Raw genomic sequence first — 16,878 nt, forward strand, 5'->3', positions numbered from 1 at the left:
CTATGTGGTACAATTAATGGTGTCATTCACAAGAACAAATCATCCAGCAAAAAACAAGCCCTCGTAAAGGCTATATTGATAGAAAAAAAATGTTACAGCTCTTGGAAGAAGGAGAAAAATTAAAACGAAAATGGAAAATTGCCAGCAGTGAAGGGATTAAAACTCAAAATATTTGTTCACTCCTTTGACTGTTTTACTGATCAACTCTTTTATACAATTTTTTTCATTATTTTAAAGTACAGATTCAATAAAGCAATGAAAGCTTAAAATAAAATGTCTCCTAATAGCTATTATGGCAATAATTTATAAGGTGTGTAAATTTACTTTTTAGTATGTATCCTCCAGGGACTTTAAAACCAAATCTATATAATACTTCTCAGAGGTGTGACTTTCATCATGGGTTTTAATCGTCAGGTCCAATCTCATTAAAATCATAGAATCAAAACAGTTCTTGTGTTTAACGCCTCAGTAACCAAGACTAAATGAAGTGAGTAAAAACAAAGAAGAGAATGAATTACACTGGGCTGCTGTTGTGCCTCATTACTGTTACTTCAAGTAATCCATTCTCTTAATGCAATTCCTGTTGATAATATTTGCCTAATGGGCACCAGTAAAACAATAAAGCTTATAAAAACATGTCCCACGTTTAATGATGATTTCAGGTGACTTCCTTTGGCTGTGTTTGTGAAGATAATGGTTTAGTATTGAAAGTGAGATATAATTGCGCTAAATCTAATTTTCATTATTTATATTGCTGGTAGTCTGACTTGTATATAATCCTGACAGATGGTCTACTTGGTTTATTCAAGTGGCAATACAACAGCGAAGGGGTTAAGGTCAGTAACACAAAACAAAACACGCATATGGTACCAGCAGCATCCAATAAGCAGCAGGTGTATAGGTATTAAACACTGCGATGTCAAAGGAATTTAAATAACCCTTCTGACATCAATCAACAAATGTAAAAATATAATTTCTTTGCTCAAAAAATTTGCTTCATCCAGCAATGTAAATCCCACAAATATTGATTAAATAATTAGAATTCCTTTTTTTATCTTTTAAGTTTGTTGACAGCTCATGTAAATATCAGATTTATAATTTGTTAATTTGTTTTCTATATTTTATAAATATATTGGCTTCCCAGGTTTTCTAGAACAATGGTTATATATTGTTCTCAGATTAAAGGACAACCACTTCTAGGACAACCCCTTTATGGATCAAAATGTTTGGCCCCGATAAAATAATAAAGCTTATACTCACCCATCCGTGTTGGTGCCATTCCCCCGATGTCTGCCCTCAGTCTCCCTGGGGCTCTTGTGTGGTTTAGTGACACGTGACGCCGGCACCCAATCAGCACTGACCTCACTGTCCCCAACATCAGACAAATCGAACATGAAGATGAAGTCCGCGCTGCAGTTAATCTCTGACTTCCTCTTCATACTTGATTTGTCCAAAGGCGGGACACAACAACAGCACAGGAGCGCTCGGAGAATGAGTGCAGACAACACGGGAATAACTCCAGTGATGAGCCCGCACAGTTTCCGTCCCATGACAGCTGATTGGATCACCTGTCATGTGCCCTAACAGCCGCGGGTGGAATTGCGATCCACCCCCGGCTGTCAATATGTTAAAAGCTTATAGAACGCATCATTAACCCTGCCCATCGGCGCCCGTGTCACTTGACTGTGGATCGCTGATGGGTTGGCTGCAGCCCTGCTCTATGTAGCACAAGCAATCGGATTATCGCAGCTTCTAGTCTCCCATGTAGACTACTGTTGCAAGTGAAAAGTAAAGAAAGTTTTTAAAAATATATAAAAAAAATAAAAGTTCAAATCACACCCCCCATTTGCCCAATTCAAATTAAAACACTGAAAAAATTAATAAATACACATATTTGGTATCACCGCATTCAGAATCGCCGAATATATCAATATATAAAAGTAATTAATCTGATCGGTAAAAGGCGTACGGAGAAAAAAATCAAAACCCCAGAATTACTTTTTTTGTCGCTGCAACATTGAAATAAAAGGCAATAACAGGCGATCAAAAGACTGCATCTACACCAACATGGTATCAATAAAAATGTCAGATCGGCAGACGAAAAATAAGCCCTCACCCGGCTCGAGATCCCAAAGAATGGAGATGCTGTGGGTCTTGGAAAATTATGTCATTTGTTTGTTTTTTTTAAACTTTGGATTTTTTTTCACCACTTAAATAAAAAAGAAGCTATACATGTTTGGTATCTACAAACTCGTAAAGACCTGGAGAATTATACTAGCAGCTCAGCTTTATCATTTAGTGAACATTGTAAAAAAAAATCAAAAATAAACTATTGTGGAATTGTACTTATTTTGCAATATCACTGCACTGAATTTTTTTCCTGTTTTCCAGTACACAATATTGTAAAATCAATGATACGATTCAAAAGTACAACTTGTCCAGCAAAAAAACAAGTCCTCACATGGACAAATTGATGGCAAAATAACAGAGTTATGGCTCTGAGAAGAAGGGGAGCAAAAAATGGAAATGCAAAAAAGGAAATACCCCCAATCCTTAAGGGGTTAAAACATGATATACCAAAAAGATACAAAAATGCAGCATCAAAAACATGATAAAAATGCATGTTTAAAAAAATGCACTAAAAATGCAGTGGAAAAACTTTAGTAATCGAATTTATTCAAAAACTTCAAAAATGGTGCTGAAAATTTGCAACACTAAAATCTCACCAAAAGCTCATTGAATGTAGCCTAAGACTCTATTTACACTTCATTTGACTACATAGCTCATTCAAATGATAGTGTATATCAGGAAGAATAATAAGTAGTGTTGAGCATTCCGATACCGCAAGTATCAGCCGATACTTGCGGTATCGGAATTCCGATACCGAGTTCCGATATTTTTGTGATATCGGAAATCGGAATCGGAAGTTCCCAGTGTATGGTTCCCAGGGTCTGGAGGAGAGGAGACTCTCCTTCAGGCCCTGGGATCCATATTCATGTAAAAAATAAAGAATTAAAATAAAAAATATGGATATACTCACCCCTCCGGAGGCCCCTGGACCTTACCGATGTAACCGGCAGCCTCCGTTCCTAAGAATGAGGAGTTAAGGACCTGCGATGACGTCGCGGCTTGTGATTGGTCGCGTGACCGCTCATGTGACCGCTCACACGATCAATCACAAGCTGCAACATCATCACAGGCCCTACACTCACTCATTTTTAGGAACGGAGGCTGCCGGTTACATCGGTAAGGTCCAGGGGCCGCCGGACGGGTGAGTATATCCATATTTTTTATTTTAATTCTATATTTTTTACATGAATATGGATCCCAGGGCCTGAAAGAGAGTTTCCTCTCCTTCAGACCCTGGGAACCATCCAGGATAGCTTCCGATACTTGTGTCCCATTGACTTGTATTGGTATCGGGTATCGTTATCGGCGATATTTTTCGGGTATCGGCCGATACTATCCGATACCGATACTTTCAAGTATCGGAAGGTATCGCTCAACACTAATAATAAGTATAATATGCTTAATTTTATGGGGAGCATCCTAAATTGTATCTAAATTGGTTTATTTTGTTATATATTTGGCAGATTTATATCAGGATAGCTTTTTTTGGCTTCTTACAAAAGTGTGCTCAGCTTTGCTTTTTAAAACACCAGCAAGCAAGTAAATTGAATACTTTGCCTTTATATAGTCAAATATAGTGGAACACAGATTCAAAAGTAGAAGTAGGTATTATTATAAGCTTGCAAGACATAATGTAGGGTTGAATTTGTCTGAAGAAAATAAAAAAAACTATATTGTTGCACCTCATTTTCTGGTCTTTTTGCAAATTCTTTATACCCTGATTTTGCTCCATATTCAAAATAAAAACAAGGAACGTTAAAACAAAATAACAAAACAATTGAATGAAAAAGAAATGTAAGCATGAAGTATATTCACATTTATGCAAATGACTTCAGCAGAGGAAATTATATATCTAGCTTTGAATATAACATTAATTCCCTTCTCAGTAAGTAATGTATAAGTAAAATTGCCTGAAGAATAATTATGGAAATGATAAAAACAAATAAACAGAACATTAGAATTCTAGAACTCATAGAATGCAAATTTACATATATAAATGACACTCTTGGTAATACCTGACCCACAGAATTATAGATAGTAAGTTAGAAATTATTTCATAACATAGTTGTTAAAGAGTTTCCCACAATAATGATTTATGACTTGGGGAAACTGACTTACTCACTTTTGGACTGGGACAAGGTTTGAGTCAAGACACAAATAGCTGTCACTCAAAGAATTACTGGAGATGATAGAAAGATATTTAGATTTGAGAGTCCTCAGGGATTGATACGTTTTAATGGCTATCTGAAAAGATTGTAACAAATTACAAGCTTTCTAGACTGCTTAGGTAACTTCATCAGGCATAGAATAATACAAAATCTGAAGAATTACATATTTATGCACAAGAGGGCACAGAAAAGGAGATTTTTGTGTACTCACCGTAAAATCTTTTTCTCCGAGCCAATCATTGGGGGACACAGGACCATGGGGTGTTATGCTGCCGCCACTAGGGGGACACTAAGAAAACAGAAAGATTAACTCCTCCTCTGCAGTATACACCCCTTCACTGGCTACAATTCAACCAGTTCGGTAGTAAAGCAGTAGGAGCATGAAACAAATGACAAACTATGTCAAAACCAAAGAAGTAACAACAAGCCAAACAGGCTAACAGGGTGGGTGCTGTGTCCCCCAATGATTGGCTCGGAGAAAAAGATTTTACGGTGAGTACACAAAAATCTCCTTTTCTCCTATGCCTCATTGGGGGACACAGGACTATGGGATGTCCCAAAGCAGTCCCTGGGTGGGGAGCAACATATGCTAATACCCCATGTACCACTGGCTTACGGCTAAGGTACTGCCGATTGCAGAATGCGCCTGCCAAGGGCCGCGTCTGCAGAAGAGAGAGAATGAATGTGGTAATGTTTTGTAAAAGTGTGCAAACTGGACCATGTCGCAGCCTTGCAGACCTGCTGTACTGACGCCTGGTGCCGAATGGCCCAAGAGGCGCCCACCGACCGAGTAGAATGGGCCTTGATCCCTGCTGGGATAGGAACACCTTTGACACGATAGGATTCCTGAATAGCCGACCGAATCCATTTGGCTACAGTAGCTTTGGAAGCGGGAGAACCCCTCCTTGGTCCCTCTGGAAGTACGAATAGGACATCCGACGTGCGGAAGGGAGCCGTCCGAGAGACGTACCGTCGAAGAGCCCTTACCACATCAAGAGTGTGCAGAGCCTTTTCAATGCGATGGACTGGTGCCGGACAGAACGAAGGCAGGACAATCTCCTCGTTGAGGTGGAAAGAAGAAATGACCTTGGGCAGAAAAGCAGGAGAAGTCCTCAGTACTGACTTGTCCGAGAGAAAAATTAGAAACGGAGGTCATCAGGAGAGTGCCACCAGCTCCGAAACCCATCTGATGGACGTAATAGCCACTAGAAAAACTACCTTCCAGGAGAGGAAGGTCAGGGAAACGTCCTGTAGCAGTTCGAAGGGAGTCTTCTGAAGATCTCCGAGGACTAAATTAAGATCCCACGGATCCAAAGGCATTTTGTAGGGAGGCGCCACACGGGAAACTCCCTGAAAAAAAGTCTTCACCGGCAATCTATTGGCAATCTTTCATTGGAAAAGTACTGACAATGCCAAAACCTGACCCTTAAGAGAGCTAAGTGCAAGTCCCGACTCTAGTCCAGATTGGAGAAAATCCAATATGGCAGGGATAGAAAATACTAGGGGAGATCGCCCTTGTGCGTCGCACCATGAGAAGAAAATTCGCCAGGTACGGTGGTAACTGTGCATGGACACAGGTTTCCTAGCCCTGATCATGGTGGAAGACACCTTGGGAGTGAAACCCGCTTGGCCTAGAATCCAGGATTCAATGACCAGGCTGTCAAAGACAGGGCTCTTGAGTTCTGGTGGTAAATCGGGCCCTGTGAGAGAAGATCCACGCGATCTGGAAGACGCCAGGGGACGTCGGCGACCAGCTGAACCAGTTCCGCATACCATGCTCGGTGCGGCCAGTCTGGCGCCACGAGGATCACTGGTACCCCCTCTGCCCTGATCTTCTTGATGACCCTCGATAACAGGGGAAGAGGGGGAAAAATGTACAGGAGGTGGTATTGACGCCACGGCAGGACCACAGCGTCTACTCCAACAGCCCGTGGGTCAAGTGACCGTGCAAAGAACTGTGGAACTTTGTTGTTCAACCTGGATGCCATGAGATCCACATCCGGGGTCCCCCAGCGATGACAAATCTGCTGGAAAACCTCCGGGCGAAGGGACCACTTGCCCGAGGTGAGACCCTGGCGGCTGAGGAAGTCCGCCGCCCAATTCTCCACACCTGGTATGTGGATCGCCGAGATGGGCAAATGGTTGGACTCGGCCCAACGCAGGATGTGGGACACCTCGAGCATAGCCGTCTTGCTGCGGGTTCCCCTTTCACGGTTGATGTACGCCACAGCAGTGGCATTGTCGGACTGGATTCTGACGGGGCGACCCGCCAGAAGATGGTGAAACCGGAACAATGCTAGCCTGATAGCTCGTATTTCCAGGAGATTGATGGAAAGGCGAGACTCTCGAGTGGACCACCGGCCTTGTGCTGTGTGATGGTTGAAAACCGCCCCCCCAGCCCATGAGGCTGGCAACAGTGGTCACCACCAGCCACCGCACTGGGAGAAAAGACCTTCCCTGGTTTAGGGAGGATTTCAGCGTCCACCACCTGAGGGTCCTTCTGACCCGTGGGGACAGAGTGAAACGGCGGTCGAGGGAGGACGGGTTGCCATCCCACGCTGACAGCAGCGCATGCTGTAGGGGATGGAGGTGAAATTGCACGAATGGAACTGCCTCCATGGCTGCTACCATCTGCCCGAGAATGTGCATGCTGAAACGAATGGAGTGGGAGACTGGACGGGAAAGACTCTGAGCTCCCTGCTGCAAGGCCAAGGCCTTGTCTTGAGGGAGAATGACCAGACCGCGAGAAGTGTCCAGTGTCATCCCAAGAAAGGAGATCCATTGAGCCGGAATCAGTGAGGATTTTTCGAAGTTTATCTTCCAACCCAGGCGAGAAAGAGTATCCACCGTGAAAACGACAGACTCTTCGCAGGCTGGGTAAGATGGACCTTTTATCAGTAGGACGTCAAGGTACGGGAGTACCAGCACCCCCCTGGAATGAAGAAAGGCCATGGCAGCCGCTATGACCTTTGTGAAGACTCTGGGAGTGGTGGCGAGGCCGAAAGGCAAGGCCACAAACTGGAAGTGTTCTCCGCGAAATGCGAAGCGAAGGAACTGCTGATGCGGAGGTAAGATTGGGATGTGGAGGTAAGCATCCTTGATGTCTATAGATGCCAGGAATTCTCCTTTTTCCATGGACGCGATGACAGAACGGAGGGACTCCATTCTGAAGTGCTGAATTTTGACAAATTTGTTTAGAAGTTTTAGGTCCAGAATCGGACGCAGCGATCCGTCCTTCTTTGGAACCACAAATAGGTTCGAGTAGAACCCTTTGAACCTTTGGTCTAGGGGAAACGGAATGATGACTCCGTCCCTTTGTAGTGCCCATATGGCCTGGAGAAAGGCTGTTGTCTTCGATTTGGGAGGACAAGACTGGAAGAAGCGTGTAGGGGGGAGGAAAATTCTATTTTGTATCCGGTGGACACCAGTTCCCTGACCCACTCGTCGTAGACGACCGAGAGCCAGGCTTCACAGAACAAAAGTAGACAACCTCCTACTTTGTTGGTTCCCCCCGGATGTTGCAAGGAGTCATTGAGTGGAAGATCTAAGGGATCTGGATCCCTTAGACCTGGGTGGTCTCGGTCTGGTCTTCCAGTTACGGTTAGGTCTGTAAGAGACCTGGGGGCCTCGGTCACCGCGCAAACCTCATCCTGATGCAGAGGTGGAGGATGTAGATGACCAGTTGGTATTGTTATGAAAGGGCCAAAATTGAGATTGTTGTTGATACCAAAACGGCCGGGTAGGCTTTTGTTGGGGGAGAAATTTATTTTTTCCCCCGGTGGCATCCGAGATTATTTGGTCTAATTTTTCTCCAAATAAACGACCGGCCTGGTAGGGAAGAGATGTCAAAGAGAGCTTGGAAGCCGAATCTGCTCGCCAATCCCTGAGCCGCAGGGCTCTTCTAATGGAGATTGCATTTGCGGCTGCCTGTGCAGCGCAATTGGCTGCGTCTATTGAGGCGTTGACTACGAAATCACCAGCCTGGGCTATCTGGTTAGCCAGGTTGATCGCCTCTGGAGGTAGGTCGCTAACTTGGATGGTCGTGGTAAGCGCCTTGGCCCAAGTGACCATAGCCTTAGCCACCCAAGAGGCAGCGAAAGATGGAAAGAGAGAGGCTCCTGTGCCCTCGAAGACGGAGCAAGCCAGGTAATCAATCTGACAGTCAGAGGGGTTCTTAACCGAGGAACCGTCTGACAGGGATAGGATAGTTTTGGAAGCGAGATGTGACACAGCAGTGTCCACTGAGGGGGACTGCAGCCAGTCCTTGATTAGTTCTTGAGTAAAAGGATATTTGGCCTCGATGGGCTTTTGACCCATGAAGCGTTTGTCGGGACGGTCCCTGTGTTTTTGTACAATCTCCTTGAACTCAGGATGAGTGACAAAAACCTTTTGGACATGTTTAGTCTTTTTGAACAACACCACATGTTCAGGCGTAGATACGGATTCCTCGGCCACCTTCAGGGTCTTGTTGACCGCTTTGATGAGAGAATCGAGTGTCTCTTGGGAAGTGGAGGAATCCTGAACGTAGGAATCATCGGACTCATATTCAGAGTCGTTTGGGTTCTCTGGAGAAGGGGACCGGGTAGCTGAACTCGCCGACGCTGAAAAACCAACTGGCCCATGGTCAGGGGATGGAACATGGGTACATTTTCTGGAGCCCCGAGTAGATAGTGACAGGGTACACCCCCTGCTGGTGGATGGATCCGTACCATCGCCCGAGTCCTCCGCGGTCTGACTTGAAGGGGGGCCCTGGAGGGAGTCAATTGCCCTGACTAGGGAAGCCATAGATCGTGACAGAGAAGCTGCCCACTCAGGGGGGCTAGGCTCTACAGGGTCAGCGGTGGTGGCATCGGCGGCAGCGGGAGGCGGCTGCACAGAGGCCTGGACACAATCTGCACACAACGGGGTACTGTCAGCTTGGAGCAGGGCCGTATTGCAAGTGGCACATGCAGTGAAAAACACTGGGTGCTTCTTGTTACCTTTTTAGTCTCCTTGGATTGATACATAGTGTCTTTAGAGACAGAGCGGGGCAGTATGTGCAGGGAAAGGGTTAAGCATTCTTGAAGCAGCTTACCCACGGTCCTGTGCCTGTGTCCCCGGGGAGGAATGTAGCCATGGCGGTTCCGGTCAGCGTGGGCCACCTTGCAGAGAGATGGCAATATGGCCCCCGAGATCTGCAGGGCACCTCTCGTCACAGACGAGAAACGCCGATATAGGGGGTGGGGTTACAGCCGTGGGATGGATCTGCCCACTGTGGCCTACTCCGGCTAAAAAGCCGGGGACTAAATTTCTAGCCTGCCCGGTGATGCGCGGCAGTGGAGGCCGCAACGGAGCGTCGCTGACCACCGCTGACCCCCGACCGCCAGCGCCTCTCCCCAGGGACTCTGCCGCAAGGATCGCCGGCGCCCCGGGCCTGAAGAGCTTCGGAGCGCAGGGGGGATGTGTACTCACAGTGCCCTCTGGTTGTGCAGGTCCCCCTGTCACCTGCGCGCTCAATCCGTGCAGAGGCCCCGTATAGCAAGTTTTCCATGGCTCTGATATTCCTCTTCTGTCATGGAAGCCTTCTGTGCAACGCCATATAGTGTGGGCCTTGTCTGTCGGGCCCCAGAGAGGTACATTAGAGCAGGCTCTATGTGCTCGCCGTCTTGCAAGGGGGAAGGTAGATCGGGACCAATGAGAAAAACCGTCGCCCCAGTAAAAATTGGCGTGCTCCAGCGTCGCAGGAGAGGGACGGGGAGGTATACTCGCCGTGCTCGCCTGTTGCAGGTTCGGTTTTGAGTGGGCTCTATAAAAGGGATCCGTCGCCCCTTTCACTCAGTTAAATAAAAAATATAAATTTACAGAAAATAAAAATTAAAATAAGAAAGTTGGGGTCTGAAAACAGACCCAAGTGCCTCCTACAAACACTAAGCAAGAACTGGTTGAATTGTAGCCAGTGAAGGGGTGTATACAGCAGAGGAGGAGTTAATCTTTCTGTTTACTTAGTGTCCTCCTAGTGACAGCAGCATAACACCCCATGGTCCTGTGTCCCCCAATGAGGCGTAGCAGAAATAATGCAATAGATAAGACAAGTGGCATGAAGCAGAACTATCATTATGGGAGAGGGATAAACAGTGGTGGCGGTAAATATTGGAACAGTTCATAGATAAGGAGTGTGAAAGTTTTATTGTCCTCTGATTTGGGTCTGGTTCTTTGTTGTAATGCCCCCACAAGGTCTGAGGAGCAAATTCCAACACTGATATAGCAAGATATAAATCTATGCTACCCATTCATTCCTGCAGTATGTCATGAGTTTGTACTCCCAGATCCTTCAGTCTCTCTGAGATTTGAAGTTACCTTTTAATACAAGTAATTTCATGTCCATGGTGCTGAGATCAGGGATACAAAAATGTTTGTTCAAAAGTAAACTTATTCTTTTTTTTATAGTGTGGCAATGAGAATTCTTGTTCTAAGCTTTTGCCCTGTCTCACCTACATAGAGACCCCCAGTTGGACATTTAGTACAAATAATTAAATACACCACATTAGATGTGAGGCAGCTAAAATTACCTGGGATCTTGTAGTGCTGATGTGAGATGGGGCTCTTTATCTTGTCCGTGGTTATTATAAATAGACAGGTTTTACATTTTTTCATTGTTGCAAGGAAAGGTTCCTATAGCTGTTGGAAAGGACAGGGAGCTTCTGACAATGATTCTTCCTTGATTTAGGGGCTGCCTAAAACACAGTAGTGGTGGGTCTGAAAATATGAATTGTAATTGGGTATCTTTTTGTAGTAAAAGTTAAAATTTCTGTGCAGCTCCCCTTTGCACTTCCAGATTTGGATTGTAGGTGACTATTAGAGACACTCGGTTATTTTCTTCAGCTTTATAAAGGAGGAGATTCCTTGATGTTATGGTGGCTCTTGTAATTTGGTTTTCAATTGCTCTTGGATGGTAGCCCTGATTTAAAAAGGTCTTTTTGAGGCCACCAAAGTGTTTGTCTCTATCCATGGGGTGGGAACATAAACAATTGTATCTGATGGCTTGGCTGTAGATAAGAGTTTTTTATGTGTTTTGGATGAAAATTATCCCTTTTAAGGTATGCTGGACAGTCGATTGACTTCTGATACAGGGATGTCTCTATTTCATCGTTCTGTAACTTAATGATGATGTCCAAAAAGTTAATTTCAATACAGGAGTAGTTGAGTGTTAAGAAGATGGTGCACCATCACATTATTGGTGTCAGGTCCGAGCATTCCCACATGAGCAGTTTCCTGGAAAGTGGATTGGTCATCGTGAGCCAGTTGAATGGCCACCAAGGTCTCCCTATCTGACCCCCTTAGACTTTTATCTTTGGGGTCATCTGAAGGCAATTGTCTATGCTGTGAAGATACGAGATGTGCAGCATCTGAAACAATGGATACTGGAAGCCTGTGCTAGCATTTCTTCTGCGATGTTGCTATCAGTGTGAAGGAAGTTGATATTACCGACCATTCCCATGTTATCTAGGTGTATCTATAAAGATGGCTCACACTGTAGAATTATGCAAAAATCCACATTTGCCAAACTGCAGATTTTTTGTAATTCACTTTTGCATGTATTTGGCAAAATGACAGCTACTGGACATTTTTCTGAACCTTGAAAGGCCATCAAAAGGTGAAAATAAAAATCCTTTCAGCTCGCATGACACATGGGATGGTTCTGTGCATGCGCACAAAGTCACGGCACATGTTGTGATGTCATAACATCATGAACTTTCATGTGCATTAGCAGAACTCTCCTGGGGCTCATCAGACCTGGAATTCCCATCTGCTGAATGAGAGGCCTGGGGATTTCAGCACATGCAGAAGAAATCAGAAGATGCAACGAGGATCAGACAGATGACAGTGAGGAAAGGAGAAGCCATTAAGGTGAGCATTGATTTAACCTTAAATTATTATTTTTTTTACGTATTATGTTTATTTTGCTTTGGAGAGACCCTAGAGCATAATGAGGGACATTAAATTCATGCAGCATAATTTACAAGGGAAAATTTGCACAAACAGGCAAATTAAAATTTTGCTGATGCGCACATCTTTAGAGTCAGGTATGCAGAATATTACATTGATACAGCTGAGCCATTTGTGTTGACATGTCTGGAAGCACATTTCATAGAGACTGTAGTAGAGTCCTTCAAGATCAGAGCAGGGTTTGTCTTGAGATTCAGGATGTAGTCACCTTATCTGGCATTATAAGGCGTACAAGAGTGTAATCAGATGTGTGGGGATGTTACCATAGTAATCAAATGTGCATGAGAGCAAAGCACATATATATTTCATATACGAGCTCCATATAGGACTGTGTTGAGCTATATAATTTTACAGCAAGATGTACAATTGACAAACATTAGGAATCTACTTCATAGCTGCCAATCTATGGACTTTTCAAACTTCATTTTTAACATCTTTCTAAAATTGGCATATATTTCAAGATAGCATGGTTTCAAGATAATCTATTGTACGTTATAGAGTTCTCATTTCTGCACATTTCTTAGTTGATTGTGATTTATATAATGCAATTTAAACTTCATTTGAACTTCCTCTAAGCATTTATCCCACAATTTTGTGATGTTTTCTTAACCTAAGTTACAGTAGGGTTTCAAATCGTTTCCTGACACTTCCATTTTAAATATATTTCCTTCATTTTTAAATATAATATTCTTATCCATATATGCACTGTATGAACCTTGATTTGCTTTGACTGTCTGTCTCAGACAATTCTATATATTTGCTTTTTCCTTCTACTGAATATTAACCTTGATCTGTCAACTTTGGCGACATGCCAATTTGTTCTTTTCTGGTTTCCTTTATACATTAAAAGTTCTAATAAAGAAAAAAAAATGAATTTTGTGTCCCAAATAACATTTTGACAGAGCTATGAGAGGTCTCAGTTTTGCAGGATGACTTTAGTTTTCATCTACACTACTTTGGGATATATAAATCTTTTTTCATCATTTTTTACTGCATATATTGGAGCAGGGATTTCAAGTGTTCCCGCTACTAAAGGCAATGAATATTCAATGCTCTCTACTCCCATAAGCAGGGAATGCAGTGAATATTCATTCGCTTTAGCAGTGGCACACGTGACTGCTCAGCAGGTGCAGGAAGCCTGCAGCTAACACTGTGCTAAAGAGGAATGAATAATCACTGCCCTCCATGCACATAGTCTCAGCATGGGGAGCAGTGCGTATTTCGGCAGCTGTCCTTCGGCTTGTAAGCAGATGACGTCCCTGCCATGTGCTGCTTACAAGCATAAAGCGGCTACTGGCACTCGAGCAAGACTCTGCGATGGAGCGGAGGAAGGTAAGTGTATTTTTTTATGTTTTTCTGATGGGTCCCTGCATACCAGGATTGGGATGGTGGTCAATCATACCAAGATAAGGATGGGGCCATGAATATCAGGACAGGGATTGGTGCCAATCATACCAGGATATGGATGGAGCCATGCAAACCAGGACAGGCATGGGAGCCAATGATACCAGAATAAGGATCGGGCCATGCATACCAGGATGGAGATGGGGTCACTGCATACCAGGATGGGGATGGGGCCAATCATTCCAGGATAAGGATGGGGCCTGCATTCCAAGACTGAGTTGGGGGCTCAGCATACCAGGATAAGGATGGGGCCATGCATACCTGGATGAAGATGGGGGCCCTGCATACCAGGATAGGGATGAGGAGGACCATTCCTACCAGGATAGGGATGAGGGGCCATGCCTACCAGACTAGGAATAAGGGGGACATGCCTACCAGGCTACCAGAAAACCAAGAAGAACAGCATCCAATCCAGGTGAGAAAACAAAAATACCTCTTTATTTTGCCAAAATAAAGAGGTATTTTTGTTTTTTCACCTGTATTGGATGCTGTTCTTCTTGATTTTCTGGTATACATTTTTCCTATTATGTCCTATGGATTCTGAACATGCATTCTGATATCAGAAGTTCTGTCGGCTGAAGCTATTGCATTTTGTGAAATGCCTACCAGCCTAGGGATGAGGGGGACATGCATAGGAGGATGGGGATGAGGAGGCCATGCATACTAAGATAGGGATGACGGGGCCATACACACCAGGATGGGGATGAGAGGGGCAATGCATACCAGGATAAGGATGAGGAGGCCCATGCACACCAGAATAAGGATGAGGGGGCCATGCATGCCAGGATAGAGATGAGGGGGCCATGCACACCAAGATGGGGATGAAGGGGGCCGTGCATACCAGGATAGGAATGAGGGGGTTGTGTATACCAAGATAGGGATGAGGAGGCCATGCATACCAGGATAGGAATGAGGGGATCATAAATACCAGGGAAGGTTATATTAAGTACAGAATTGACCACATTTTTTGCTTCCTTTTTTTCAAATTTTCTCCTCTAAAACCTAAGTGCGTCTTATGGTCCAGTGCGTATTATAGTCCAAAAAATACAGTAGGTCTTTCATGACACATAATATACAGTTGCGTCATATACTGGGTCCCTTCCATTGATGTGGACTCGCAATCCAAGCAGGTATCTTTCCTGGCAAATGATGGCTATGTTATTTAGCCATCATCTACCTCTAACAGCCTCTGACAGCAGCATTTCATGCATTCTATGCACACATTGGCACGCCTGTGACATGATCGCGTGATGCTGATGGGTTGCCATGACAGCCATAGGTTTGCTGAAGTGTGTTCTCCTTTGAAAGCCAGCCTGTAGTTGGTGTTCATAGGAGATCATGATATTTGCTATATTCAGCACTATTGTAACACTACTGTATATAGCACAAAGAAAAAAAATATTTAAAAAAAATTAAAAAAAGTTCAAATAACCCTCCTTTTCCCACATTAAAAATAAAGTTAAAAACTCCACATACTTGGTATTGCTGCATTTGTCTTTTTGATTGTGTCTTATTACACTTATTCTTCGGAGGTGTGATAAAAATGCATAATTTTTTCCCTCTTTTTTTTTCACAGTGTTCACTGAAGTGAAGCGGAGAAGCTCTTTCTTCCTGCCTTATAAATGCTGTGATTGTTATCGATCGCACAATTTAGAAGGTTAAACTTCCGGGCACGGTGGCAGTGAGAGCCAGGTGTTAGCTGAGATGTTTGCTTAACACCCAGCTTCTGTGCATGCGCGATCACCATGATGTATATATACACTTCATTGTTCGAGATGTCTTCCCTTCCATAACATACATACACTTCAAATGCCATGAAGAAGTTAAATCAGATAGTTATACCACACAAAATGGTTAATAAATGACAATTCCCATATGTCTACTTTACATAAGCATCAATTTTTAAACATATTTTTTTTGCTAGGAAGTTAAAAGGGTTAATAGATTATTAGCAATTTTCCATTTTTCCAACAAAAATTACAAAACCTAATTTTTAGGGACTACAGCACATTTGAAGTGACTTTGAGGCACTATAAAACAGAAAATAACCAAAAGTGACACCATTTTATAAACTGCACCAATCAAGGTACTAAAAACTGCATTCAAGAAGTATATTAACCTTTTAGGTGCATCACAGGAATTAAAATAATGTGGAGACAAAAAATTCAAATGTTACTTTTTTCCACATAAAGCGCAGGATAAATGTGAGCCGAGTGTTACTGAAATTTTCAGGAGGCAGAATAAACAAATCAAGAGCAGGTCAAGAAGTGGTTCAATTTATTTTTTGTTTTTCCTCATTCAATGAAAGTGATTAGACAACTTTATTCTTTGAGTTGGTGCAATTATATCCTAGATTTATACTGGGGTTTTATATGTTTGGCTGCTATCACTCTGCATTCTTCTATATTTCTGCCAACAGTCATGTCAGCACTTGCTTATTGTGGGATGAATTGACATTTTTATTGGTACCATTTTCAGGAAAATAATAATTTTCTTATCCTTTTCTATTACGATTTTTTGGAGGCAGACTGAACAAAAAACAGCAATTCATGAATTGTTTGTTTTTATGCTGTTCACCATGTGGTAAAAGTGATAAGTCAGGTTCATTTTTTGGGTTAGTACACATACAGCGATAATCACATTTATGTCTTTTTATTGTGTAGAAGCTGCAAAACATAAAAGACAATAAAATAGAAAAAATACTGTTTTTGCATAAATATATTCTGAGAGCCAAAGATTTTCTATTTTTCCACTAATGGAGCTATATGGCAGCTTGTATTTTGTGGGACAAGATGACGTCTTCAGCAATACTGTTGTTATTTACATTGGTCTTTTTATCGCTTTTTATTCCAGTGGTATCAAGAAAAAGCATAGTTTTTTGCCTCATTTTTTTTTTACGCTGTTCACTGTGTTATAGATTGGGTCTTTCTGGATGTGGTGATACCACATAGGTACACTTGGTTATTTTTACATAAATATGTGTGTTTATTGGTGTAATATTTTTTGCTCTTTGTTTTGTGGGGGGAGGGTTGTTTTTTCAACAATCTTGTCAATCTTCTTAACTCTTTTTTTTTACTTTTTTACTTAGTCTCTATGGGACTTTAACCTTTATTAGGCTGATCACTGGTCTCATACATTACAATGCACCAGCACTGCAATTCATGCGATATGGCAGACACTGGCAGATCAC

At 43.1% G+C, this 16,878-nt stretch overlaps 1 protein-coding gene and 1 long non-coding RNA gene across 2 annotated transcripts in view; one reads left to right on the top strand and one right to left on the bottom strand.

Moving 5' to 3' along the window:
- The window catches only part of LOC143812117 (transmembrane protein 132D-like), a 1,597,762-nt gene that overhangs the window by 1,295,287 nt on the left and 285,597 nt on the right, over positions 1-16,878 (bottom strand). The window lies entirely within an intron of this gene.
- Positions 12,062-16,878, top strand: part of LOC143793892 (uncharacterized) — a 31,888-nt gene continuing 27,071 nt past the window's right edge. Inside the window, exon 1 of the long non-coding RNA XR_013220321.1 lies at positions 12,062-12,185. This is a non-coding gene — a long non-coding RNA (uncharacterized LOC143793892). The remainder of the gene's footprint in view (positions 12,186-16,878) is intronic.

This window comes from Ranitomeya variabilis, chromosome 1, assembly GCF_051348905.1.
Source record: "Ranitomeya variabilis isolate aRanVar5 chromosome 1, aRanVar5.hap1, whole genome shotgun sequence".
NCBI classification, from domain to species: domain Eukaryota; kingdom Metazoa; phylum Chordata; class Amphibia; order Anura; family Dendrobatidae; genus Ranitomeya; species Ranitomeya variabilis.